This window comes from Chrysemys picta, chromosome 7 (assembly GCF_011386835.1).
Source record: "Chrysemys picta bellii isolate R12L10 chromosome 7, ASM1138683v2, whole genome shotgun sequence".
NCBI classification, from domain to species: domain Eukaryota; kingdom Metazoa; phylum Chordata; order Testudines; family Emydidae; genus Chrysemys; species Chrysemys picta.
The window spans coordinates 101,946,063-101,973,405 of NC_088797.1; the positions used below are offsets into that span (position 1 = coordinate 101,946,063).

The window sequence follows — 27,343 nt, forward strand, 5'->3', positions numbered from 1 at the left end:
ATTAACATTACCATTGCAACCTTAATGACTTTCTGAGTTCATCTTATCCCCCTAAGACTTAATTAATGCACATCCAACACAGTATAGGCGGGGCTGGCAGTGCTGCCTATTATTAAGGTTGCCCGATACTTCCCATCATAAGATCTGTTTTCAGTTGCTTATAACTTTGCCAAATGTTAACAGTTTGGGCTGAATTCCTTCCACGCTGGGAGTCTGCCACGAATTGAATCTTTTTAAAAATTCCAGTCTAAACAGTTCAGCCATTTCTAAGAACAAGGGTAGAGAAAAATATGTTGCTTTGCCCATGTTAAAAATTCTGATAAACTTTTATTTGAACAATTCTAGCATCCTCATGATTTGGAGCAGGACTTCAAATTTGGCAGAGTTAGCCTTTGTAACAGGAATGTGCCTTCTGTTATTCCTGTGAAAATCCACCCAGATTTGGCCAATTTGAAAACAATTACAGTTCACACATGCTCAGGAGAGACTTCTTTGATTTTAGCAACTAAAATCTCTGAAGATTCAATTCCTTACTGAGCATGCTTCATCCCCTCACAGCTTTCAAGCTGACTGGATTGTGCATACATGATTTCCACAGAGTAACTGAATATGCTCCAGCCCCAGGCTATAGGGGCCAAGCCAGACCTTCACTGTAATGGCTGCTCCAGGCCAGAGTGGGGCCAGGCACTAGAACTGAAAACAGGGATCCTGCCTCTCCTGTGCTCTCAATGACACCCCTCCGCCCGCCCTTTGCTGGCGGTAAAGAGGAGAAAGCCATCTGATTTGAATGAAGAGGAGACAAAAGCCAGACCAAAGGAGAGCGAAAGCAGTAAATTGGGACAAGAAGTCTAATGATACTAGAACTGGAGGGCGAGAGAGAAACTGGGACTGGCTGGGCAAGGAAATCAGAACAGTTGGGGGGAAGGGAAACTGGCACTGGGCAGAAGGGGATCAGGTTGCCAGTGGGTGGAGCAGGGGAGGGATCCAGTTGGCCAGATATGAGATCACACAAGGGAGGAGACTGGGATTAGGAACAATATGGGGGAAACAGGGACAAGGAGGAGAGAGAGAGGTTTGACAAGGAGCTTTGTATGGAGGGAGAACTGGGACTGCCTGGGCAAAGATACTGGGATAAAGAGCTTTGGAGGGGTGTGGGAGACTGAGACTGGGGAGGGAGAGTAGGACTGGGAAGGAAGAGAGATAGGTCACATGAGGAGCTGAGAGGAGGGAACTGGGAGTACTGGCAAGGAGACTAGGACTGGGTGTGGGGAGAGGAGAGACTGGCAGTGGGAAGGGGAAGATTGGGACTAGACAGTGAGCCAGAGGGGTAGACTAGGACTAGCTGGGCAAGGAGATTGGGACTGGGATGAGAGCCTCAGGAATGGAGACCGGGACCGAGTAGACAAGAAGGGAACCGGGATAAGGAGCTAGGAGTGGGAAAGAGACATGCTATGGAGACAGGCTGGAGAGGCCAAGGCAGAATGGCTCAAGCTTGGGGGAAATGGTCAGAAGAGTCTATGTCCACTAGATCACACTCCCCTCCAGAGCATGGAAAGGCACCCAAGAGTCCTGAGACATACTCCTCTGCTGTCAGCAAATAGCTATGAAACTCAATCTCAAAATAAGTCCCTCATTTCCCTCCAGTGCAGGTCCACACTGAGGATGACAATCTATTACTAACAGTGGTTCTGTTATCTCAAGTAACAGAGGTATATGTAGAGGATCTAAAGGTTCCAACCCTGCTGATGACCCATCTGAATGTCAGCATGACAACACCTGAGGGAATTGTCTGTTAATGCGGTTTGCTTTTTCAAAACTTCAAGAAATTACACACCAAAAAACCCCCAGAGAAACCTACTGTGCAATCTTAATTCTGGCATTTCCTAACTTTTGCATATTTGTCTTTTGCAACCTTAATAATGTTCTTTTAACAAAGTTTGAACATTATTAAGGTTGCAAAAGACAAGTGATCACCATTTAAAAGGTTGGCATTTTTCTTTTGAAAGTATTCACCATGACAAATGTTTTTTCTCTATATATAGCATAGGGTAGAGCTACAGATCGACAAAAATGCTAGTTAAATTTCAAATGGTAACTGTCACATTTTAATTGTGATCAAGAGGTGCTTGTAAATTATGGATATGTTTAGATGGGAATAAAAAACCCGCGTCTGGCTCTGGTCAGCTGACTTAGGTTCATGGAGCTCAGGCTCCGAGGCTGAAAAATCATTGTGTAGATGTTTGAACTCAGGCTGGAGTCTGCGCTCTGGGACCTTGCAAGGGTGAAGGGTCCCAGAGCTTAGGCTCCACCCATGCTCAGATGTCTACACAGCGATTTTTAGCTCCACAGCCCAAGCCTCACAAGCCTGAGTCAGCTGACCTGGGCCAGCTACAGCAGTGCCACAGGGCTTTTATCCTTGTGTAGACATACTCTGAATGTGTACAATTTCCTTACAGTAAGTAGCTTAAACATGTCCTCTACCGAGTAATTTAACTCCCTCCTTCCATCTTTATACTCCGCTGGTTGAATGTTTGGTTCCTGAATTTATTACTCAAATGGATCCAAAAATACTGTTAACAAGCCTGTTCTTTGGATTTCAAACCCCATTCTGTAAGCTTAAGGAGATGGACAAGCTTCAGATAAGACAGGTCAAATGCTTATCTGAACTGCTACAGCATAACTTCAAGCACAAATATAGCTACTGTACCTGCAGATCCTGAAAACCTGCTCCAAAGGCTGGAGAAACCCCTAGGACAACTAGATTGAAACAGACACTTGTAGAGTTAAGGAAGGCATGGAGAGATCACAGAACACTGAGGAAGTCGATTGTAAATCAAAAGCAAAACACAGGCATAGAATAGACAGTTCCTCTGGTACTAGCAAATTCCACCACTGGGGAAACTATCCACCTGACCCTTCAGTCTGGTTACTAGATCTGGTAAGAAAACAAAAAAACATTTTTCCATTAACTATGTCTTCTGTCAAAATTTTTGTTTTGAAGGAAATGTTCTGATCAGTTCCTCTAATTATCCAGTCTGCCCAGTTGGCAAAGTACCCATTTTCCATCTGCAGCTGCCTCTTAGATAGCTTTTCCATCTTTAGGAACCATATTATTCTGTACCAAGTCTCTAACTTATATATCACTCAATGGCTAGAACGGTACAGTATAAAATAAGCACAAATAAAACAGTGTTCAATGTACCCAGGATCAGGTTTAGTAGCAATTTAATTTTTGATATTTCCAGTTGAAGCACTATATTCCGCCTTAGCAGAGGGATGAAGTCCATAGATATGTTTATACTGCATTTAGACATCACAGCTGGCCCATGCCAGCTGACTGGAATGGGTTAATTAGGGAAGTGGTGGAATCTTCATCCTTAGAGGTTTTTAATGCCTGGCTTGACAAAGCCCTGGCTGGGATGATTTAGTTGGGGTTGGTCCTGCTTTGAGCAGGAGTTGGCTAGATGACCTCCTGAGGTCCCTTCCAACCCTGATATTCTATGATTCTATGACTTGGGCTCGTGGGGCTCAGGCTGCGGGGCTGTTTAATTGTGGTGTAGATGTTCCAGCAGCTGCAGCCCAAGCTCTGGGATCCTGCCATCTTGCAAGGCCTACAGCCCAGGCTCGAGCCAGAGCCTGGTCATCTCCACTGCAATTAAACAGCACCATAGCCCGAGCCCCGCAAGCCCAAGTCAGCTGGCACAGGCTAGCAACAGGTTTTTAATTGCAGTATAGACATACCCTAGAAGCCAGCTATCATGATTCAAATATTCCTTCTATATTTGCCCTAGAAGAGCTATGCATTCCAAAGCTCTGTTATACATGAAAATCAATGTGAAGCTATACAGACTGAATTAGCCTTATAATATTATTTGACAACCAGTTTGACAATAAGGTTTTAAAGAAAATCTTATTAAGACAAAAGTAAGCTAACCTATAAAAAAATTACAGAATAAAGCTTTCCTCACCTTTGCTTTAATTTAAGAACATTAGTATTTCCTTTCTTGTCTAAACTCCAGCTATTGCACTTCAGCTCCGAAGGGTCTATGACTCAGCAAAGAGATCAGCTTTTATTTTTCAGATGGAACTTACCAAACTGTCACTATATCAAGGGGAGGATCTCTTTCCACGATCCATTTCTCTGCTGTCCTCTGAGACATCTTCACTAAACCCTCCCAATCCAGTTACATTATGACAACTGGGAAGAGTTTATTTCAGAAAAATAAAATGTAAGCCTGTTTGGAAAGAGTATTGTCTGAGAAATAATATTTTTCTAACATGTATCTGCACTGCATCTAAAGAAAAGGTAGAGTCTTATAACTCCAAGGGAGTCTAAGAGGAGTTATGCTGCAAATTCAGACAGCTCTGGATTTGTGAGTGTTTGTGATACAGTTAAAGCCAAATAAAAATAGTGGCCTAAATTCTCTCTTGCACCAAGATACTCTCAAAGCATGGGGAAGAGGCATGATGTAGTTAGAGACCCAGTTAGCTGGCTCTGCTCCTGGCACTGGCCTTATCTGCTCCTGCTGAAAAATTTCCCTAAGGGGATCTATTCCAGCTGGTGATTGCCAAATCACACCACACTCCGACCACCCCCACCCCCACCAACAAGGCTGGAAGTGGAGTGGCACAGGGGCTGGGTACTCCAGCTGAGAACTTCCCCATGCCAAGGGGATTCTTAGCCACAAATCTAGCTGATTTCCGGCCCCTTTGTCCTGCCAGGGCAACGCAAAGAGGACAATCAGGAAAAGAATCTGGCCCTGGAACTTTTCATTATTTTGTAAAATCTTAACTCCTCCTCCTCATCCGACCCTCACGGTGTGTTATAAACATGTCTATATTTTACATAATTTTATCATCAGCAAAATTAGCTTGTTACTGCTAAACAAATGTCAGATCAATATTTCTAATGAGGATCCTTTTGATGGCACCAAACATTTTTATTTAAGAAGGAAAAATAATATGAAAGTTAATGAAGGGAGGAAAACTTCAATACACATTCTTTTGTTTGTTGTTTCTTGAATTAAACTGCTGCACACCTTGATGTCACATTATTATTTTTATATTCATCTGAATCCATGTGAAGAAAAACACTTGAAATTTATTGAGAGTCTTGTGGTATTTGGTGTTTTTCTTAATGCCCCAGAGATTGCATATGAATCTCAGCGTTCACTTAAAACAAATAAGTTTTTAGCCCTTGTGATTGTGGAGAAGAGTTTGAAAATGTGACTTAAAGGCTCAGAAACCTGAAGGCAAAGAAAGAGAACCTAAAACGTATTGGTTTTTAAAAAAATCTCTTACTATTTAAGGCAATGTCATGATATTTTGGGTACTGAATCATGAACCCCCGGGGCTGGCAATACTGTATTTAGATACTAGAGGCCTGATTTTCAGAGGTGTCAAGACTCCACAACTTCAAGTCAGTGGAAACAATGGGTGCTCAGGAGCTCTCAAAATCCAACCCTACTATATTGAGTCCTATTGTTCTTTTTACTCTGCCAATAGTTTACTCAGACATTTCAGAATGTACAGCCAGATCCTCAGCTGGTTTAAATTGGAGCTGTGTCAATTTCCACCAACCTAGGATTTGCCCCTTAGTATTTTAAAAACATGAAAGAGGCTTAATTATTAATCAAACTTGGTATTTTCCTAGCTGCAGTTGCCTTCAGTTTAAATTAGGATAATTTGCAAGTTTGTATCTGTGTCAACCAACTGAATAACAAAGCGAAAGTCTGAGCTCCAATAACCACAGATAAGCTACATGGACTTGATGACCCATGAAATATAACCTTTCCTTTCTTTGTTTATTTTCCTAGTGAAGTGAGAACTTGATTTGATGTAAACATTATGCTGAAATTCACAGTACCATAAAATACAAAGAGCAGCTACATAAAGAACACTCTTCCCTGTTGCCAGAAGAGCAGTCTCTAATCTAGCTTTCCCGTGCCATCCCCACAACCTCCTTACTACTTTGTAGCCCTTTGCTCACTGTCATTTTTTAACTTATTAATAAAGTGAGATTAAATATCATACTTACGCTTGATTCTGAAATGAAGCAGTTTTGTCCCCTTTAACTTTCAATATCACGTAGGTGCCTTGAAGGACAGAAGGAAGTCTAGGCTAATATTTGACTAGCTTATTAAAACCAACATAAAATCAAGCCAGCAATGTAAATCTGTGTCTCAAAATAAATAAATAAATAAAACATTTGAAATCAGGATTTCAAATCAGACCTCATCTACAATGAATGATTAGAAATGAAGAAATCTTAGCTGTCCAAATGGAACCCTGAAATAAACTATGTTCACTCTTTTATGCTGTTTAATATTACAGTAACCACTAACATGATTTTGCAAAGGTCCCAATCCTCCATTGGAGTAGAAGTCAATGAGAGCCTATGGAGGTCTGCACTTAGGAATTGCTCTGCACCTTGCAAGGTCAGTTATAGATTTCCAGTTCACATGTAAACCAGTGAATGAGGAAACATGCCATCATGAAGACTGATGAAAATATAACAAATCACTATTACTGTCCATAAACTCAGACTATGGGGAAGGTGGCTGAAAGGCCCAGATCCAGAATGTGCCAGAACTCTGCTGGTGGCACGATAGCAAACATGCTGGCCATGTTGGGGTATTATATATTCTTTTAAATAATTTCCCTCCTCAGTTTTAGGATTAACTTAAAAAATACTGTCCCTATGATAAAAGAACGGGAATACTTGTGGCACCTTAGAGACTAACAATTTTATTTGAGCATAAACTTTCGTGGGCTACAGCCTACTTCATCAGATGCATGTAGTGGAAAATACAGTAGGAAAATACACTCATTGTTTCATGTTCTCTGTGTATATATACATCTTCCTACTGTATTTTCCACTACATGCATCTGATGAAGTAGGCTGTAGCCCACAAAAGCTTATGCTCAAATAAAATTGTTAGTCTCTAAGGTGCCACAAGTACTCCCGTTCTTTTTGCGGATACAGACTAACACGGCTGTTACTCTGAAACCTGTCCCTATGATGTAAAGACCTTGTTGTGCCTGTTCTCCTGGCTAGTTGCATCAATACATGTTCCCTCTCTAACTTTTGCTGAGGTGCATCATTGTTATAACTGCCTTATTTTTTGCACATTGGAAGCCACGGCGGTTTTAATATAGTCCCACAGGTTACAAGTCTAGTCTTGTCTCATCTATTTATTTGTATTGCTAAAGCTAAAGCCTGCATGTTTTAAGATGCAAGGAAATCAAGGATGCCTGAATCCTACAGATGCAATGATGAGTCTGTGGTGTTACTGACATGAACTGTGACCGTATAGATCATTGTTGCAACCAGGGTACTATGGTTGCACCAGGTGTTGTACAGAGGAGGACAAGTGGGGTGTTTATGGAAAGGTTGTAATTTGCTGGTTATGATTATGCTGTCTGTATGTGTGTATCATTTTTGTATTTGAAGTTATAAATATTGGCTATGTACTTGTATCTCAATGTGTTTGATTCTAAATAGCCTCAGTGAAGCATTTGGTCAGCTTCTTGAGAAAGGACTATTCTCAGTAAGCGCCCAATCAAGAAACATTTAACTGACAATGGACTTTGGGAGATGCCAATCCACATCTGAGCTTTCCCAGGAACGTTCAAACTAACATATAAAAAATGGCATCAGCTTGCAAAACACTGAATCATTCATGGACATGTTACAAACTCCATCTTGTTGCTGTGACTTTGTACAGAAGAACAGAGGGGTTTCCACCCACAAGAGAGAGAATATAAAAGGCCCTGGATGCCACTCCATTTTATCTTCAGCTGGCTTAAGAGATGGCCTCTCCACCCCAAAGAGATGCCTGAAAGAAACTGGAACAAAGCACAGTAACTATGGGGGTATGAGTGATTGTTGGACCCAGACTAGAAAGGAGTCTAGTCTGTGAAAGAAGCTTATTGGAACATCTCTGAGGGTGAGATTTACATGTATTCAGTTTCTTAAATGTATTAGGCTTAGACTTGCGTGTTTTGTTTTATTTTGCTTGGTAACTTACTTTGTTCTGTCTGTTATTACTTGGAACCACTTAAATCCTACTTTTTATACTTAATAAAATCACATTTGCTTATTAATTAACCCAGAGTAAGAAATTAATACCTGGGGAGCAAACAGCTATGCATATCTCTCTCTCTATCAGTGTTATAGAGGGTGGACAATTTATGAGTTTACCCTGTATAAGCTTTATACAGAGTAAAACAGATTTATTTGGGATTTGGATCCCATTGGGAGCTGGGTGTCTGGGTGCTAGAGACAAGAGCACTTGCTAGGCCATTTTCAATTAAGGCTGCAGCTTTGAGGCACGTGGTTCAGATCCTGAGTCTGGGTTGGAGCAGATTGGAGTGTCTGGCTCAACAAGGCAGGGTTCTGGAGGCCCAAACTGGCAGAGAAAATGGGCTCAGAGGTAGTCTCAGCACATCAGGTAATAGTCCCACAGGGGTCTCTGTGACCAAACCCATCACAGAGTCATTATAACACCACTATAATAGATGCCTATGTGACTCCTATAACCACATATTACATATTTTAAAAATAATCATTACAGTATTTAAGATCATCAACAGTGACCTGGCAAGAAGATGTCTGCCAGTGTGAACTTCAATAATGGTTCTTAGAAAGGACCTTGTCCCCTGAATGCACAGCAGAAAGCACATGGTGGAGAGTGGACACAACCCCACAGAACTCCATGGATTTCAAAAGCCTCCTCCTGCTGCCCATCTCCCACTACAGGGACTTAGCATTTTCAAAGTCAGCACTTCCTCTCAATCACCCACATCAGCTATTACTTGTGGAGATGACAACTCAGTGTCACCAGGCATTGCAGACAGACCAGGGCAGTGATAGGCGGCCTCTGAAAAAATAGATTAAGTGTAATGCAACAAGGTGGCCAGAGGTCTATCAAACAAAGGCCATTTAACCCTCCCTTTGGGAAGAGACGTCAAAAAGGTTTGATCTGGTCAGCTAAAATGAACAAGAGGAAGAAGGATCAGGAGAGAGAATACTGGATGCTTTTCACAGCACCTGACAAAGACTCTCACTGTCAGATAGGAGGAGCAGCTTGTCAGCCAGTAGATTAACATGGCAACAGAGTAATGGAACACTCCTTTCATATTGCCAGAAGCAGACATATTCAAATTCTAGGTTAACTGACATACACTACACACCGCCAAGCTCAAATGTTTATTAGTCTAGTGCAGAGGTCTTCATTCTGTGGGGTGTACCCAGGGGGGCACAGAGTAACATTTGGAGGGGTGCAGCTGAGGCCTAGACCTGCCACTACAGGAGGCGGGGAGAAAGCATTGCCCAACTCCGCTCCTGGCCTCAGCCCCGGCTGCCCACCCCACCCCTGGGCTACGCACCCAGCCATGGCTATAGATCTCGGCCTGCAGCTGAGGGTCCATTCCCACCCTCAGCCATGGCCCCAGCCTCAGCCCCCTTACCCCTGTCTGTGTCCCCGCCTCCCGGAGCTGCTGTTCCGCTCCTGGCTCCATGTAGCGGGGGAGGTTACAGGGTTAAGGGGAGACAAGATACAAACTTTGGGGACCACTGGTTTAGTGATCAACTGACAATAAGGAAAAGAGAAGACGTGCCCATAACAGCCTTATTACATATACTAATGTCTGTCTGTTAGAGGTAACATAACATTGCATCTCATGTGGCCCAGTGTATATATGTGTAGGCCAGGTTTGGACGGGAAGAGAGAACACCTGCTGACAGCTGATATCTAGAGTGTTCCAACACCTGCCTATTTCAAATGTAAATCACTGATTCTACTGCAGAATTTTACAATTACATATAGTTTGAGGGCTTTATGCAAATCCCTGATTCCCTTCTCCCTTATACTGGTGTAAATCAGAGATAAATCTGTTGAAATTTGTGGAGTAATTGGTGCTAATGAAAGAAAAAGAACAGGACCAGTATGGTTTAAGAACAATTTGAACATGAATTATTTTATAAGAAAACACTGCAATAGAATATCAGACTATTTCATGCCTTATGAAATGCATTTAGAAACCTTTAATCAAGAAATACAGCAATAGTTTGAAACCCGAAAATATCACTACTGTCCGTAGCAATCCTTTGGACTACTACTGCAGAATACTAAAGTACTTAAATTTATATAGGGAGTACCAGTAGGATGCTTCCTTTAGACTTGTAAAAAGCGACAAAGAGTCCTGTGGCACCTTATACTAACAGACATATTGGAGCATAAGCTTTCGTGGGTGACATGCATCTGACGAAGTGTGTATTCACCCACGAAAGCTTGTGCGCCAATATGTCTGTTAGTCTATAAGGTGCCACAGGACTCTTTGTCGCTTTTTACAGATCCAGACTAACACGGCTACCCCTCTGATCCTTTAGACTTCATATCAGTGATTGCTCCCGTTTTTAAAATTATACCCAGTTGTTCTCTGCCTGTATACATATTGTGGGGAGAAGGGATTTAAAAATATTTGAAGTGATATGAATCAAGCACTCAGGTTGTCCCAGTAATTGACTTAATCACAGGCTGCTGAAAACACCAGTGTTCGTGGATTAGCCCTGGTTTAGAATGCCTATTCCATCCCTCTCCACTTCACACTTCAGAGCTAAAAATGTCAACAGCCCCACATTCTTCTCAACTACAATAAAACAAAGCAGTATTGTGTTCTTTGCTAATTCATTTATTTAAAGACAAGACCCAGACAATACTATTTGCAAGGGATGAATTAGCTGTATTCAGACTGTTTGGACTGACCTGGTACTTGTTGCTGCCTGGATTTAAAGATGACAACACATTCTTCAGTATGATTAGTGTATTTGCAGCCCATTTACTTTTTAAAAAGAAGTTCACCCAAAAGGGCTTGGAACCAAAGATTTTTAAACAAATCTACAGAGAACTTGCAGTGGCTTAAAAAATAAAATTGCTGAATATTTAAAGCTTTCTTCATCTAAATGGCTGCAGTTGCTAGGTAACATGGACCACATATACAGAAGTGTCCTTTGCTGTGATGTGTTGTGCTTTATTTTAGAAAATCTTGGTATATGTTTTATAGCAAGCCATGACTGTATATTAGTCTGATTTTTTGTACTGTATTGTTAAATATTAAATTTTTTGTTAGATGAATACGTAATTTTTTGTTAGAAGGATAAGTTCCACATACACTAGAACCTCAGAGGACTGTGGGGAGAGTTAGAGGAAGGCATCCAAAGCACATAAACATTGCTGTGTATAATTCACTGATTAAGCATGAATGGGGAATCCTTCCATGGTGGCAAGCAGTTCAGAAACTCAGTCATGGTATAGGCTTCCCTGTGTGAAAAAATGATCCCAAGGGGCTGTAGGCAACTATGCAACGTGATTCCATGAGGTGCTGAGGGCTCTCAACTCTCACTAGATGCAATAGGAATTGAGGAAGATCAGTATCTGAAGGCTAGTCTACCCTGGGAATTTACACTGGCATAGTACATCTCTCAGATGTGTGAAAAATCCACACCCCTGAGAGATGCAGCTATGCTGACCTAAACCCTGGTGTAGACAGCAAATTAGTGGGTGCTCTGCACCCACCAGCAGGCAAGTTCCTCTCCCCCCCTCACCTCACCTCCTCCTCTGCCTCTTCCCCTGAGTGTGCCGCATCCCCACTCCTCCGCCTACCTCCCAAAGCTTGCCCACCACCAAACAGCTGTTTGGCAGTGTAGCAAGCTCCAGGAGGGTGGGGAGAGGAGCAGGAACACGGCGCGCTCAGGGGAGGAGGCAGGGCCGGGGCGGTGATTTGGAGAAGGAGTCGGAATAGGGGCAAGAAGGGGGTAGAGTTGGGGGGACTTTGGGGAAGGGGTTGGAATGGGATTGGGGCAGGGGCGGAGTTGGGGTGGGGCTGGGGGCAGGGGTGGGGGTCGAGCACCCACCGGTGCGAGCAGAAGTCGGCCTATGGTAGACAGCATTAGGCTAATGGAATAATTCTTCTGTTGACCTAGCTACTACCTGTAGGAGAGGTGGATTAACGAAGTAATGGGAAAACCCCTCTCACTGCCATAGTGAGTGATTACACTGAAGTAGTCCAGTTGTGCCGCTGTAAGATTTTAAGTGTAGACATGCACAGCACTGATGTCCTAGAGAATATCAGAGACAGGGAGAGAATGCTAAGTAAAAATCATTAACAACCACACTTTGCGTTTAGATAGTAACTTTCATCCGATGATCACGAATCACTTTACAGGCAATTAATGAAACCACAACAACCCCTTCAAGTAGCAACAGTAGGAGTTATTTCTGTTATACACTTTAATAACCCAACGTTCAAAGTGTTAAGTAACTGGCCTAAGGCACATGGGAAGTTAGTGGCATGGCCAGGAGTAACAACCAATCATATGTTCTAACTCAGCAGATATGGTACATTGAAACAGGAGTGACAGCTCTCACAGTGCCAGTCAAGGAAGAGGAGGAGAGCTGCTTTTATGTTCATGGAGAGTAGATGGGAGGTCTTCCTATGCTATTAGCAGTAGAAGGAAAGCTGTGGTTTCCTCTAGTCCCTTTACTTTAACCCTTCTTCTAAACTCTAAGCAGTTGGGCTGAATTAAATTTTTCCACTGAAACTTTTTGCTGCTGAAAAATGCAGATTTAGGTCAACTGAAACATTTCTGAATTTGTGTTGATTTTGGTGAATATTTTCAGTTAAAACAAAACAAAAAAAACCCGGAAATGTTGAAACAAACCATGTCCACATTAACAAATGTCTCATTCTGATTTTACACATTGGAGGACGAGGTGGAGCCCTGCTTATAACTTTAGCCCAGTGATTAGGGCACTCACCAGAGACGTCTGAATCCCTCTCTTTGGAGCAGAGACTGGAACTCAGGTCTCCACTCTCCCATGAGCGTACCTCACTACCAACTATAGGCTATTCTGGGTAGAGGGGGTCATCTCTCTCAGTCTTCCCTGTTGAAGCTGTTCTACTTTGTATAACTAATTAGACAGTTATTGGAGCAGAGACTGGAATGCAGGTCCCTGAGTGCCCAAACCCTTAGGCTATAGAGTCATTCTCAATCTCTGTCTCTAGCCTAATGATTATTTAATTATTCACACAGGATGGAACAGCTTCAACAGGAGAGATTGAGAGAGACCCACCCCATAGCCCAGTGATTAAAGCATTCTCCTTAGAGGGGAAAAACCTGAGTTCCAATCCCTGCTCCAGAGCAGAGATTCAAACCTGCATCTCTTGTATGCCAAGGACAGCTATCAAAAGGAGTGCTGTTAAAGAACACCTATATGGCTTTAGGACTGCCATGTCCATTGATTATAATGAGAAATGTCAGTTAATTGATCATAGTGAATTTGTCCATACTAGGAGGCATAGACCTAGGTGGACCTGAGGTGGTGACACTCAAAGGGGGCTTTAAATGACTAGAAACTGAATTGGAGAGACCTGAAGACATCCTTAAATGTTGACAAATCACAGGCTACGCTTATGGGTCACATTCCCAGAGACAGTGATAAAAAACAACAACAACGAATGCTAAAATGCAATGAAAAGATGAGGCTTTGAACAACTGGGTTTGGCTGGGAGCAATAGCAGTACATTTCAGAATTTCCAGGCCAGTTTCCATTAGTGGTTGAGTGATTGGATTTCTGTATAGTGCTGATATGTGTTAATGCATTAACATGGAGAGATTTTCCTCTGAATTCTGTTTTAAAGATGCCTGTTTTAGCAAATCCTTTTGTTTGTTACTTCCATCTTTCACTCATGATTTGGAAAGAAAGAAGCACATTTCTGACATTTTTGTTTCGAAATGTCAAATGCAGCCTTTCAGTGGCCTGTTTTTAAGGGATACCAGTGTTGGTCTAGTTTGTTTACTAATGATACTTAATTTGCTTTTGTTGCATGTTTTTCAATGTCCTAAGTTAGTGGGCATCTTTTTCCTCTCGTTAGGGAGGGTTTTCAAAAACGCTCAGCTTTGGTCTAAATCTGTTCCTGTTGTAGTCTGCTCAGCGCTTTTGAAAATCACATATTTAATGGCAAATGGAAGAAATTATTATTGGAACTGTTAGTAAATGAGATGTGATAATCTCTCTCTCTCTCTTCCGAGTGAGTTTAGTGCATCTGAAAAATATCCAGTTGGCATCACTGCTTTTTTACAAAAGAGATTATAGTGTGGACAGATGCAGTGGGCCCCCATTTATGAAAAAATATGATAATTTGCTCTCATATCCATTGACCATGATGAGAGGCTGCCAGTTGATGTCTACTGCTGTGGTTGGTTTTCTGAAACAGGAACTGGAAGATTCCCAGCCCATGCTACAGTTAGTCTTAAAGCCTCATCTTGGAAAAGTCTCCAGCTCTGGAGATCTGAATCAGATCTATGTAGATTTTTTTAATAAATGCACGTGCATACAAAAGTAAAAATACATATATATTCTTGTGCCCTACATTTATTACAGTGCAAGAGTCCAGTTTCAAGCCAACATTCTCTAAAATAAGATATATTCCCATTTTTTCAGCTATAACTTGATTTTTTATGTTATTTTGATGATTTTTTTTCATAGAAAGTAGGAAAAAATAATCTGATACAAGTACTCTGCCCACAAAGTGTTGTAAATCTTCCATTCAAATGTTTCAGTGTAAAGCAAGAGAAATCAAGTCAACATATATATTTTGAAGATTTTAGGTCTGAAAAATACCCTCTCTTTCTTTTATTTACTCTCTTTTGTTGCTTTGGATGCGTTCTCTGTCCCAATCCCAAATTCCATCTCACCCATCTGAAATGATCTTACTGATTGCAAGACAGCTCTGAAGAAAGTAGTTTCACACACATTAGCAAAGTTTCTTTTCTGTTTACATATTTTCTCCTTTTCACAAATAATCTCAAAAACAGAGGAGGAGAGAGGAGCACATGTATTCATCTGGGTTCCGGCTCCTTGGCCTCTTGATGATGTTAATAAAATAATGTAAAAAGCAACAGAGGGTCCTGTGGCACCTTTAAGACTAACAGAAGTATTGGAGCATAAGCTTTCATGGGTGAATGCCCACTTCATCAGATGCAAGATGATAATGAAATAATGATAATGATAATACCTATAAAGTGCTTGTCATCAGTAGATCTCAAAGACCTTCAGAAGCTTTAATGTATTTATCCTTATAACTATGTATTTTGTCTAATAAAGAGGGCAAGCAGCCTGAATCTGAATATATAATAATCTTGTCCACACCTACATCTGCACTCTCATTTGGCCCCCGCTCCTTTCTGCTCTAGTTGTCTCCCTTTACTCTCAGCTTCAAACCCCCTTTTCCTACCACCCTTCTTCTGAGAAAAATCTCTTGTGTTTTCAAGCACTTTCCTCCTTTTAATTCCTCTTTAAAATCTACTTATTTAATGAAGTCTTCCAATGATGATTTCATTTGCTATTTTTCTAGATTGCTTTCCCATCTGCTATATTTTTCTCTCTCAATCAGGATTGTAAACATCCTGGGGCTAAAACCATTGGCCAGATCTTAAGCGCATTCAGATCTTTTTGTGAAAAATCTACAAGACAGACCAAGCAACCCATTTTTGGAAGAATCCTTTCTGCAGGTTCTCTGGTGTGATTATGTGAGACCCCTGCCTAAGAAGAGGTCAGCAGGTTTCAGCCTGCTGGGTTAATTGACAGCATAATGAGGAACACCTGGCAGCAAACCCAACTATCCCCTGCTGAACCTGAATGTATCACAGGAGTGGTTAAGGATAATGAGATTTCCATGCAATGACATTTTGAGGCAGCTGGGTCTCCCCCTGATCCCTAATGGGCTGGCAGATACCCTGTCAAACAAACTTTTGGGGATAGATCTTCAGCAGGCCTCTGTCTTGAGAACACATGAACACGGTGCTTGTATTTATTTACACATACAAATAGGCATCTGCATGCATAGTTCATATAATCAGATAACTAATTGCTCAGTATGCATCTGCAAATGCAGGTTCCACTCATGCACATTTACTACACTCGCAAAATACAGAGCTAAGTAGAGCTATTTCAGAATCTTCTGTAGAATTGGAACTACACAGCTAGAATCTTCTAACTCTGCAATCTCACAAGTGGGAATGAGAATGTTCCTTACTGATTATCTGGAAGTTTTAAGTCAGCTCATCTTTCTCTATATTCAGAATACACTTATTTCAGCTGGCAACCAATATCAAGGAATAAACGCACTTAAAGTATACTGGATGGTAAGAAAAAAGCAAATAAATAAACAGGAGAGAGGTGGACTAACCCACTGAACAAGGTACCAAACCCCCAAAATATGTGCTTCCTGTATGTAGATGAGCAGGATAATGCCAGAGAATGGAAAAGGGTGGAACAATATTTCTATTTTCTAGCGCCTCATGTAAAATACTGAGGATGCAAAAGACAATAATAATTAAACCCTACTGTAATTAATCTGTCTTCAAACAACATAAATAATAAATCACCTCCACCACTGTGGAGCCAAGGATAGAGCCCTAGTCCTTCAACTCCAGAAAGCACATGCCTCTACCCCTTGAGCTAAAGGACATTTCCTACAGTGCTTAGTAATAGCTTCCCTTGTCCTAGGACTAGATCACTTATTCTCAGGTTGGCCCTTCTTACTTGGTGGTGGCAAGAGTGAATTTAGGACCAAATTCATATCTAGAGTCAGTATATCCAAGTTATTGTCAATCAATCATCCCAATTCTTCACACAGTTGTCAGAGGCTACTAGTTTACAAAAAATGACTGTATGTTGAAGCGCACAGTATGTGGATTGATCAACTGCTTATGAGGACCCGTTTAAACTAAAACAAACAATCTCATTTCCAACTCAAGTGATACTTGAAACCTAGCCTCTAAGACAGTGCTTAATTTGTGCCAGGGCTTGCCAGGGCTGAGCCCTGACACCGCTAGGGTTGGCAGTTCATAGCCCTGGCATCTCTGGGCTTGCCACGTCAGTTATGAAAGTAATAAAATTGCTTGAGCCCTAATACCGCTTTCATTACAGCTTTGTCCAGTGAGATTAGACCCCTGAAATATGCTTTCAAAATTCTCAGAAATGTTCTCTGCTAAATTAGAAAATGTGAGAAAACATCCAAATGTTCTATTTAATTTGAGCTATTTTGTCTAGTTCTATGAAAGAGAAAACATTTAATAAGCAATGAAAAATAAACAAATGGGCTAGTAAAATGCTCATCCTTAAGTGAACCAACTTATGTAGGTTTCTATATAAAAAATATTAGGCTTTTCATTCAATTATAGAGTTTAAGGCAAGAAGGAATCACCAGATCATCTAGTCTGACCTCACCAACAGGTCACCAATACCAGCCAGCACCGCACACTGAACCCAACAACTGAAATTAGCTTTTAATATTGATACTTTATTTTTATGGCAGTATTTGACAAGAGGATTGCTTTAATCTATTGCTGTGACATACTGGAAAATGTAATTTAAAAATATCTTTACTCCTGTTAATATTGCATAGAAAATAATATCCCATCCTGGCCAGTAATTTATGAGTTAATTATTTAAAATGTGATCTATACAGAGTGACAAGTTACAACCTTTAAGCCACAGTCCCCATGCTTTAAGTACGGTTATATCATTCATCCCTATATCGTTTTCTCCCTTTTAAATCTCACATCCATTTGTTGTTTTGTTCTTTAAGGAATGTGTCCACTTACTATAGAAGAATATAGCCTCAAGATATTTTTCAATGTTTTTTTCCACAGATATACAACTAAATAGCTTTAGAAAGTGGAGGGGCAGCATGGTCTGGGGATGGAGTGTGGACAGGGAGCCAGCAGATTTAGATCCTATTCTCAGTTGGGCAAGTCACTTCTTCTCTCCGTGCATCAGGGCTGGCTCCAGGCACCAGCCGAGCAAGCACGTGCTTGGGGCGACACCTTGTAAGGGGCGGCCAATCTTGGGGTGGCGGGGCGGCGCTCAGGTTTTTGTTTGTTTGTTTGTTTAGTTTCGGCAGGGTGGTGCTCGGGGGTATTTTTTTTTTTTTTTTTGGTTTGGCGGGGCGGCACTCAGGGTTTTTTTTGTTGTTGTTTTTGGTTCGGCAGGGTGGCACTGGGGGGAGGGTTGTTACGACGGGGCGCTTTTTTTTGTTTTTTGCTTGGGGCAGCAAAAAAGTTAGAGTTGGCCCTGCCATGCATCTGCTTTCCCTTCCACCCTATCTGTTGTCTAATTAGACGGCAGATCTTCAGGACAGGGACGCTCTCTCAGTTTTTGCACAGTGCCTTGCACAATGAGGTCCTAAACACAGTTAGGGCCTCTAAATGCTATAGTAATCATAAAAAGAAAAGAGGGACTTTCATCCTGATGCAAAGCATAAATACACCCATTGCGGGAGCAGATAATGTTTCTCCTAGTTAATTTGGGCTGAAGGGAGGGCCCTATCTCCCCTTGGGATTCACATCCAGACCCCTCTCATGAAGTCAGGTGCAGAAGCCATTTCTTGCAAGAAAGGCAGTAGAGCACACCTAACTCCCCACAAAACAGCGGACTCCCGTAATCTTTACCCAGTGGTTAAGTACTCTATACCTAACCACCAGACTATAGAGTCATTTTCATTCTCTCTCTGGCCCAACACATATTTAATTATTTATTCTCAGTGGAACAGCTTCAACAGCAGAGACTGAGAAAGACCCACACCAGGATATCCATAGCCCAGTGGTTAGGGCATTCATCTGCGGGGTCAAGTCCCGGGGGAGGGGGAACCCCAGGTCAAGTCCCATCCATGTCAGGCAGAAGGTGGGAGATTGAACCTGGGTTTCCCATATCCCTGGTGGGTACTATAACCACTTGGCTAAAGATTATAAGGGTGGTTGCCTCCAGTTCCCATTTTGTGAGGAGTTCGGTGTGCGGTGAGTACTCCTAGTGTGAGAATTCTGCAGGGGTTTCAGCATGAGACTAGCGTGAGAGTCGGGACTAAAGTGGCTGTGCACATGCCCAGTGGCAGAAACTTTGGCACCTCAAGAGTTAGGTGGCAGCTGAGTAGGGGTTTTGAGGATCTCAGAGGCCCCTAAATGTTTGACTTAGGTGCCTAAGTCCTCTTACAGATTGCCTTTGTACAGTTGAAATGCTAGCTACATCTGTAGAATACATACCAAAAAAGGACATTAAAAATACCATTTAGGTTGCAAAATCAAGCACGTGAAAGTTGGGAAATACCAGATTTACAGTTCCCCATGCAACCTTGATTCTGCCCCCTTGTGCAATGATCCTGGGGCCCGGGTGAGTGCAGCTGTCCTCCCCCTGCCCTCTTCTACTACAAATGGTCTGGCAGCTCACTGGAGTTCTCAGTACTGTGTCTGCTGGTGGTGGTGCTTTGGAAATGGCATAAGCAAAATTTTCCTGAGGAACACAAGCAAGAGAAAGAAAATAGCAAATTTTAATAACTTACATCTCAGCAAAAATGAAATGAAATTTCATGGACCTAAGAAAAAGCACTTCCCTAGCCCTAACGCTATGTGGATGGAATCAACAGGGCTCTGCATGGGCGCAGGGATCTGTCTGTCTTGCACACCTTGCAGTATCAGGGCTTGCATCGTACACTCTTTGGGAGAGGGAATATCTTTATCTTTGCATCTTTTACCATCTTAATTACCCTTCCAAACAAACACTAATATAGGTAATAATAATAAATATGAAACATTATTTTCTAAATGTAAAAGTTTCTTTTTAAGACACTATCCAAGTGAAAGGAAAAAAAATAATATCTTTTCAAACTATTTAGTATTATTCATCAGGAACTAATAAGACCATGGGGATAAAATAAGTTTAATGTTAAATTAGAGGGAGATTTCTAAAAGTGACAGAGGGATTTAGGATCACAAGTCCCATTTAAAGTCAGTGAGTCTTGTGCTCATAAATGCCTTAGGCATTTTGGAGGGGGGGAAAAAATCTCACCTTTAGGGTTCAATCGTGTTCCCTTTGAAGTTAATAGAAGTTTTGCCATTGGCTCAAATGGGAGTAGGTAGATCAGGCCATTCAAGCTTAATTATTAAAAGAAAATTAAGTACCATTAATGTGGAATCTCATTCAGATTTACATCCTAGTAATGTACAGTAATACCATTTTGAGTTCATTAGTGCTCCTCTTTATTTCTGGCATGTGCCAAGGGACACATCCATTATGAAACCAAGGGACAGGCGAGGCAAAAGAGAGCAGCATCAGCAAAAATAAGAGAAGTTTTTGTGCATCCAAAGTACCAGTTCCATCAGCTAATTACATTTATACAGATTTGCACAAAGGGTTGAAATAGAAGTCAGGGCTATCATGGACAGATGGCAGGTCAGAATATCACTGAATAGCATATCAGGTTTGCGTAGCTAATAGTCTGCTGTTCAATTAATTTTAGATTACTTCCATAGCAACCTCAGCAATACATGAAACACATTCTAGCCATGACTTATGATAAAATAATCCTCATGAAACAACAGATGTAACTTGGTTACTAGCTTTACATGGGTGACCCATATTTGAATTAAATCTCAGGACACTCGCAACTTAGCCTGGGAAAGCCTAGGAGAATCACAGAGGGCATTGTTCTGGAGCACCTCCAAGTTACCCCAAGTTTACAGGCTGTCAAATAACCAGCAGTCTCATCAGTAAAGCAATTCAGCCTTTATAGTTGGTATTACAATATGAGTATTTTGGGTGGGACCTAGAAAAGGAGAAAATGGGAATTCAGAAAAAAACAAGTTAATAATATCCATACATTTCCCAATTTAAGCTGACCTATTATCTTGAGTCAGTTCCTATGAAAGATAATTCCCCTTTTTTGCATATTCCCTTGGTCAAGGTCCCTTGATCTTGGGGTTGGTGGGACAATGTGGCAATTACAATATAAAAGAACATCCATCTGTGTTGTTTTAAAGTACGCCAACATACTTCCCCCCCAAAAAAAAGCATGAGCACTTATTTTAAGAAATATGATTTGCCCCCAAACTATTTCTCATGTTTTAATTAACCCTTTTCACTTCAATTATTAATACTTTTTGTACAGAGTACAAAAGTGAGAGTTGCATTTGGAGACTAAAGAGTATTGCTGGAATAATTGAATTGCTGGATAATTGCTGGACTCTACTGAACCTGTTGCCTTTCTTCAGTGTCATCAGTTAATAAGGAACCCCTTATGAAATGGTCCTGGACAAATTAAGAGTGAAAGATAATGTGATTTTTTGACCATCTATAGAACATAATAGAAAATTATGACCCTGCTCTAGAATTGGATAGAATGGTTCAAAAGGAAGGATGCCATTCCTATTAAAGAGTAATTTCTATAGAACCTTATCTAATTTCTTTTGACTTTTGGTTTGTCTCTATCCACTCCTATGGGACTTTACCATAGGAGACAACATAGGAAAATAAGATTTGCCATTCCAGGATAGACCATTGATTTATCAGGTTCAGTATCCTGCCTCCAGTGATGGCCAACACTTGATGCTTCAGAAGAAGGTGAACTCCCCTTTCCTTTCAACACTCACCACGTATTATGTTCCTAGCCAGTTCTACAGAGATGGAGATGAGGGTCAAAGGCAAAACTGTTTCTCTCATGTCCTTTACAGCGATTAGCTTATATCTGGCTTACTCTTATCACAAGATCCATGACTACAAATGTTACTATTTGTCATAAAGTTATCCAGTCCTGTTAAAATCCAACTATGTTATGACTATTTGACAGACTGATTTTGGCTACTTTATTGAATCAAGATGTGTTCAAATCCCAGATTCAAGTCAATTAGCTTGTGCAAGACTTTCTGAGCGTTTCTTTTTTTCGCCATCCATGAAAGGAAATCTTGAACCAGGGTGGTTAATTACTTATATAGTAAAATAAGATTCACACCAACAAACTTTTGAGATGTTTGCCACCTTCCTTCAAAAGGCTAAACACTGATGTTTTGAAGGAAGGTGTTAAAATGAAGGAATCATTATTCAAAAGCATTCTGTTATTGAGACAAGCATTCATCTGTAAGTACTAATTTGCCAATTAGTTTTGAATCTGGACCCACTGCAGTACAAGGCAATGTTTAAAAATTATATGTTGAGAAGAGCAAAGCCAAATTGTGCTCTTGCTCATGTAAATGGATAATACATGTAGAAACTTTTTAGAAAGTTTTACAGTGCACGAGATGTTAGCAACTATCATTTTCTAAATATTTAATAAGAAACAGGGATAGATCTGGATTCAGGAAACATGTTTAAGTCTGTTTCCTATTCAGAACAGTTAGTGGGACTTAAGCATGTGCTTAAAATTAAGCTCATGCTAAAGAGCTGTCCTGAATAGGGATGCTTTCCTGAATCAGGGTCTTAGTTAGAAATGCAGGTTTCTCCTGTTCCAAGAATGTGCCTGTCCCTATCTTGGTAGAATTGTTAACATATTTTTTTAATTCAAGACCTGTTCAGCATTAATTCTTGTATCATCTTGCAATTGATATTTTACTCCAGAGAATAGTCATCAGTTTCCAATCCAGAAGGCTAATAGAACTAATATGAAATAAGCAGAATTTAAACTCTGAGAATAAAGTACTAAGACAACTCCCATCCCAAATTCTCCTGTACTGTGTACTTCAAACACCTGTAATACACTCACAGTCCTACACTGAAAAACAAAGCCCAGCATTTATGACAACGTATTACCCACTGTAGGTAAACCAAGAGAACTGAGTCCAAACTGCTGGTAGCAGTATGCAGCTATATCTTTCAAGTGAATGACTGGTGCACAGGAATAATGCCATAAATGTAGACTTTGTTGTATAGTATATGGATTCTCTGAAAGTATCCTGATGTGAGAAACAAGAGAATAAACCAATCGGACTCAGATCTATTGTTTTTGCTGTATAGATTCTGTCTGCATTTTAAACAGTGTCCAGGCAGAGGTAGACACGTTTATTGAAAGGAAAAGAAGCTTAATGGGAATAAACAACATTTATAGCCAAAAAGGAAGAGACATTTGGAAAAAGGCAGCTTCCCTTTTAATCTAACAGGTTAAACATCACAGAATGGGAAATGGTTCTCATTACATGCAGTATGTGCACCTATCAGAGTTTAGAAAATAGGAAATGTCAAAATCATTAATTTAGTGAACATAAGAAGTACCCTGCTACAATAATCCATAACTTGCAAGGCCCTGAAAATAATGCAACATCTACATGCACAAATGCAGAAGGGATCTGTATTTACAAACATAGTTTCTGGTATTTCTGTTCAACCACATTTGATTCAGACTCTATGAAGACTCTATGAATTAGTAGCTACAGCAAGAAGGTGCAGCTACTTATCTAATAAAATATAATGGCATTACATTAGGAAGGCCTACATGCTTCCTAAGTGAAAGCTGCTGGGAATCATAGCTGCATTTATTAATCATACCAAAGATGTTAGATATTTAGAAAAATTATGCCAAAAACAGCATGCAAAAAGGATGTCTGAAAATGGATTAGACAAAATATATAAATAGATCATTCTTATGTAACTGTACATATGAAGCCGTATATTTATTACATACATATATATTGACAAACATGTAGAGAAACTAACCTTACAGGCACGCTCCATCATGATGCACACTGCTTGTCTGCTTTACCTGAGGATAGTACCATTCCTTGTATGCAGTGCACTTCATTCTAAAAACTGTGGGCTGTTCCTAGCAGACAGATTTTAAAGAATTTTTTCACGATTCATATTGCAAAAGACTTTTTTTAAAAAATCCATCCCTGCTGCATGAGATTACATTTTCCATTTCTATCCTCTGAATAGTGGGACCAGATGAGGAATGATTCATCAATCAGTCCAGGGAAGCATTTAGAAGAAGGGTGGGGGAAAGGAATCAACCATACAGTAAAATCTGCTCACCATGTTCACACCCCCAAAGTGAAGAATCAGACCAGCCTAACTGAGGAGAAGCTAAAGATGAATTTCACAGGAAGGCTGCAGTTGCCGGGTGAAGCACTGTAAGCCCTGCTCCCTCCTGGGAGAATGAGCTCATTGCGAACATCCAACAGCCGCCCTTCAGCCATTGCAGTGTCACTGCAGCTAGCAGCTGAGTGCAGGAACGTCATCACAGGAGCTCACTTATAAAACCGAAAACCCTCCCTTTTAGAAATCTAAGTCAAACACACAAACGGGGATGTAATATTAGAGCACCTCACAACTAGCACAATCAAAAGTCCCTAGAAAAGAGAAGGCAATCATAAAGGCTCGCCTGTTTTGTTGTTGTTTTTATTAAGCCTACAGTTTGCATTCTGTACAGTGTGAATCTGGATTTAACTCTTCCTCTTGCAAGGGTTGTGTTTTTGAACAGGATACATATGATTTAAAGGATAGTCACATTTAACTATAACTGGTAGCCTTTGCACTTGATCATAGCAAAGGGGACATTTCAAGTGCATAATGTTAAACAGAAATCCTCACACACCCCCGTGCAGGGCCAGGTATTAGCAACTTATCTTCGATAAGAATGTCATTACTGAGTATTTCTTCATTCTGCAATTATGTGAAAATGGAAATTTACTGGAAAAAGGCAGGTGATTTCTTGAGCTCCTGTAAGGTATTATTTGAGAATTAAAGCACTGCAGACAGTAAAAACCTGTCATTAACCCCTTATTTACTGCCTCTTGCTATCTGAGCATTTTCAGCAATCACACTCACAATGCTAACATTCCCCCCATTATTTCTATTCTAACAAACAAACAAAGACAAGTGGGCAAATGAGTGGCATGAATTGTACTTTGGGTGCCTTTTAGGTTTCAATCTCTCTTAGGAAAGGTGGATTTGGTCACAAGACATTTTGATCCGCACCAGAACTTTGAAAGATTTAAGATACACTTTTTCTTTCTGACAATTATTCAATCCCTGGTCATAAATTGATTAAAAATGTTACAGGGTTTTTTAGATTGAACATTCCAAGTAAAAACCCTTACTTAAGCAAAGATTCCATATCATATAGAGGCAGGGCTTAGTGGACTGAATACAGGACTGGGAGCCAGGAAATCCCATGGTTTAATGCCTGCTCTGACACTGACCATTTGCAACGTTGGCCAAATCACATAAACTCTTGATCTCCATTTCCCTGTCTGAAAATGGTGTATAATATTACATTCTGCAAAGAAACATTGTTAGGATTGGTTAGCTTGTAAACTGCTCTGAAGATGAAAAATGCTACATAACTGCAAAATACTATTAATTTAGAGGCCAACTGTTCACCCCTGGTCATTCCGCCACTGTGCAAACAGGTGGCGATGCAGGAGGCTGGTGTGACCATGAGAATGGAGTCAGACAATGAGGGCACCATTTCTGCTTCATCACCATCAACAGAATCCCCCTGTAGCCCTGTCACTGTGAGTTCCTCTTTCCCTCTTTCCTCCAGTCCTTGCGGGTGCAACAGGAAATCATGAGAGGAGCCAGTTGAGGAAGACTCTGGATTTAATCCAAAATTTGGGGAGGAGCCAAGGCAAATGAAGCAGATTAAAGGTGGAAGATACAATTGTATTATTCATTTGGTATGGCAGAAGGTAAGCCGTCCTGTTTCCCACCAGAATCCCATAGTGTCCCTCTGACAATCAGGGCCCAAACACCCCGAGGAAGAACATGATGCCTAAATCTCAAAAGAATAAACAATTGGATTGACCAATTATATACAATATTACTGTACTATAAAAGTGTATTGAGTGAGGTCTCTTATGAAAGCCAGTGACCCACTGGTGATTAATACCATTGTGAAATGTAGATATTAACACTATATGTTAAATTATGAATACTCACTGATATCACTGCTCTACAGCCAAAATGCTTCTGAAATAAATGTAGTCAAACTTTACTAATTCTGGGTCACTGAGAACAAAAATGATGCTTAAAATTGTTGATTGGCTCTAGTTTTCAAGATATGCTATTGGGTCAGTATATACGACCCTTGACTTGGGAATGGCGGAGGATAAGTGAGTTATAAAGGGAAGGGATCTCAATTTAAACCAGAAATGACTAAAATACATCCTTGACTGGATCTATGAATAAATCTATGACTGGGTTTGGACAGTACTTGCTTTTTAGGCAAAACAGTGAATGATGCAATCTGAAACTGGTATTGCGTCATACATGATATGAATTGCATCATGTTATTCCTAGAAGTCATGGATGATGCAATCCACCACTTGTTGAATAAGGAAGATTTTGTTACCACCCTTGCAAATCAAGCTGGGTCTGATGAAGAACTTTGTCAAGGCCATTGACAAAACACAAGCAGCTTTCAAGTACCTCCGTGGAAAATTTCCAAGGTTAAGTGAAGCTAAGATAAAGGAAGGTGTCTTTGTTGGTCTTCAGATTCGTGAACTTCTTCGAGATGATGCATTTGACCATGTACTGCGTGACAAGGAAAAGACGGCATGGAAAGCCTTCCAGTTAGTGGCAATAAATTTTCTCAGAAACAACAAGGCAGACAACTACAGGTTGTTGGTGGAAAACCTCCTCAAGGCATACAAAAGCCTTGGTTGCAACATGTCACTAAAGATACATTTTTTGCACTCTCGTCTAGATTTTTTTCCACAGAACTGCGGAGCAGTGAGCGACGAGCATGGCAAGCGATTTCACCAGGACATTGCAACAATGGAGAAACGCTATCAGGGCAAATGGAGCCCATCAATGCTTGCAGACTATTGCTGGACAGTGACAAGAGATGCTCCATTTAATGAATACAAGAGACAAGCCAAGAAGCGCCGAGTAGACACTGAATAGGACTAAACTATGTACATAATTAGGGTTACCATATTTAACAAATAAAAAAAGAGGACCCTCCACAGGGCCCTGGCCCCGCCCATTTCCCAGCCCCAGCCCCGCCCCAACTCTGCCCCTTTCCCGCCCCAACCCCGCCCTAACTCCGCCCCCTCCTCCCTCCCACTCCCAGCCACGCGAAAAGGGCTGCCCGAGCACTACCGGCTTCACGGTTTGCCGGGCAGCCCCCAGACCCTGCGCCCCCGGCCGGCGCTTCCCCAGTGCAGCTGGAGCCCGGAAGGGGAAGCGCCCAGCCGGGGGCGCAGGGTCTGGAGGCTGCCCGGCAAACCGTGAAGCCGGTAGCGCTCGGGCTTCGGGCAGCCCCCATGCCTCCAGACCCTGCGCCCCCGGCCGGGCACTTCCCCTCCCGGGCTCCGGCGGCGCAGGGTCCGGAGGTCTGGGGGCTGCCCAAAGCCCGTAGCACTCGGCTCTTAAACAGAGCCGAAGAGTCGGGGAGGAGCAGAGCCTCCGCGGCTGGAGGCTCTGCTCCTCCCCTGACTCTTCGGCTCTGTTTAAGAGCCGAGCTGTCCGAGTGCTACCGGCTTCGGGCAGCCCCCATGCCTCTGGACCCTGCG

General features: G+C 41.4%; 1 protein-coding gene across 29 annotated transcripts in view; it reads right to left on the reverse strand.

Annotated features, from left to right (window-relative positions):
• Positions 1-24,025, reverse strand: part of JAKMIP3 (Janus kinase and microtubule interacting protein 3) — a 158,506-nt gene extending 134,481 nt beyond the window's left edge. For 14 of the 29 annotated variants that reach the window (XM_065552168.1, XM_065552176.1, XM_065552165.1 and 11 more), the window contains exon 1: positions 23,544-23,843. The gene's annotated coding sequence lies outside the window, so the exon portion shown is untranslated. The other 15 variants (XM_065552178.1, XM_042856756.2, XM_065552175.1 and 12 more) reach the window with 7 other exon arrangements.
• Between the last annotated feature and the right edge of the window lie 3,318 nt (positions 24,026-27,343).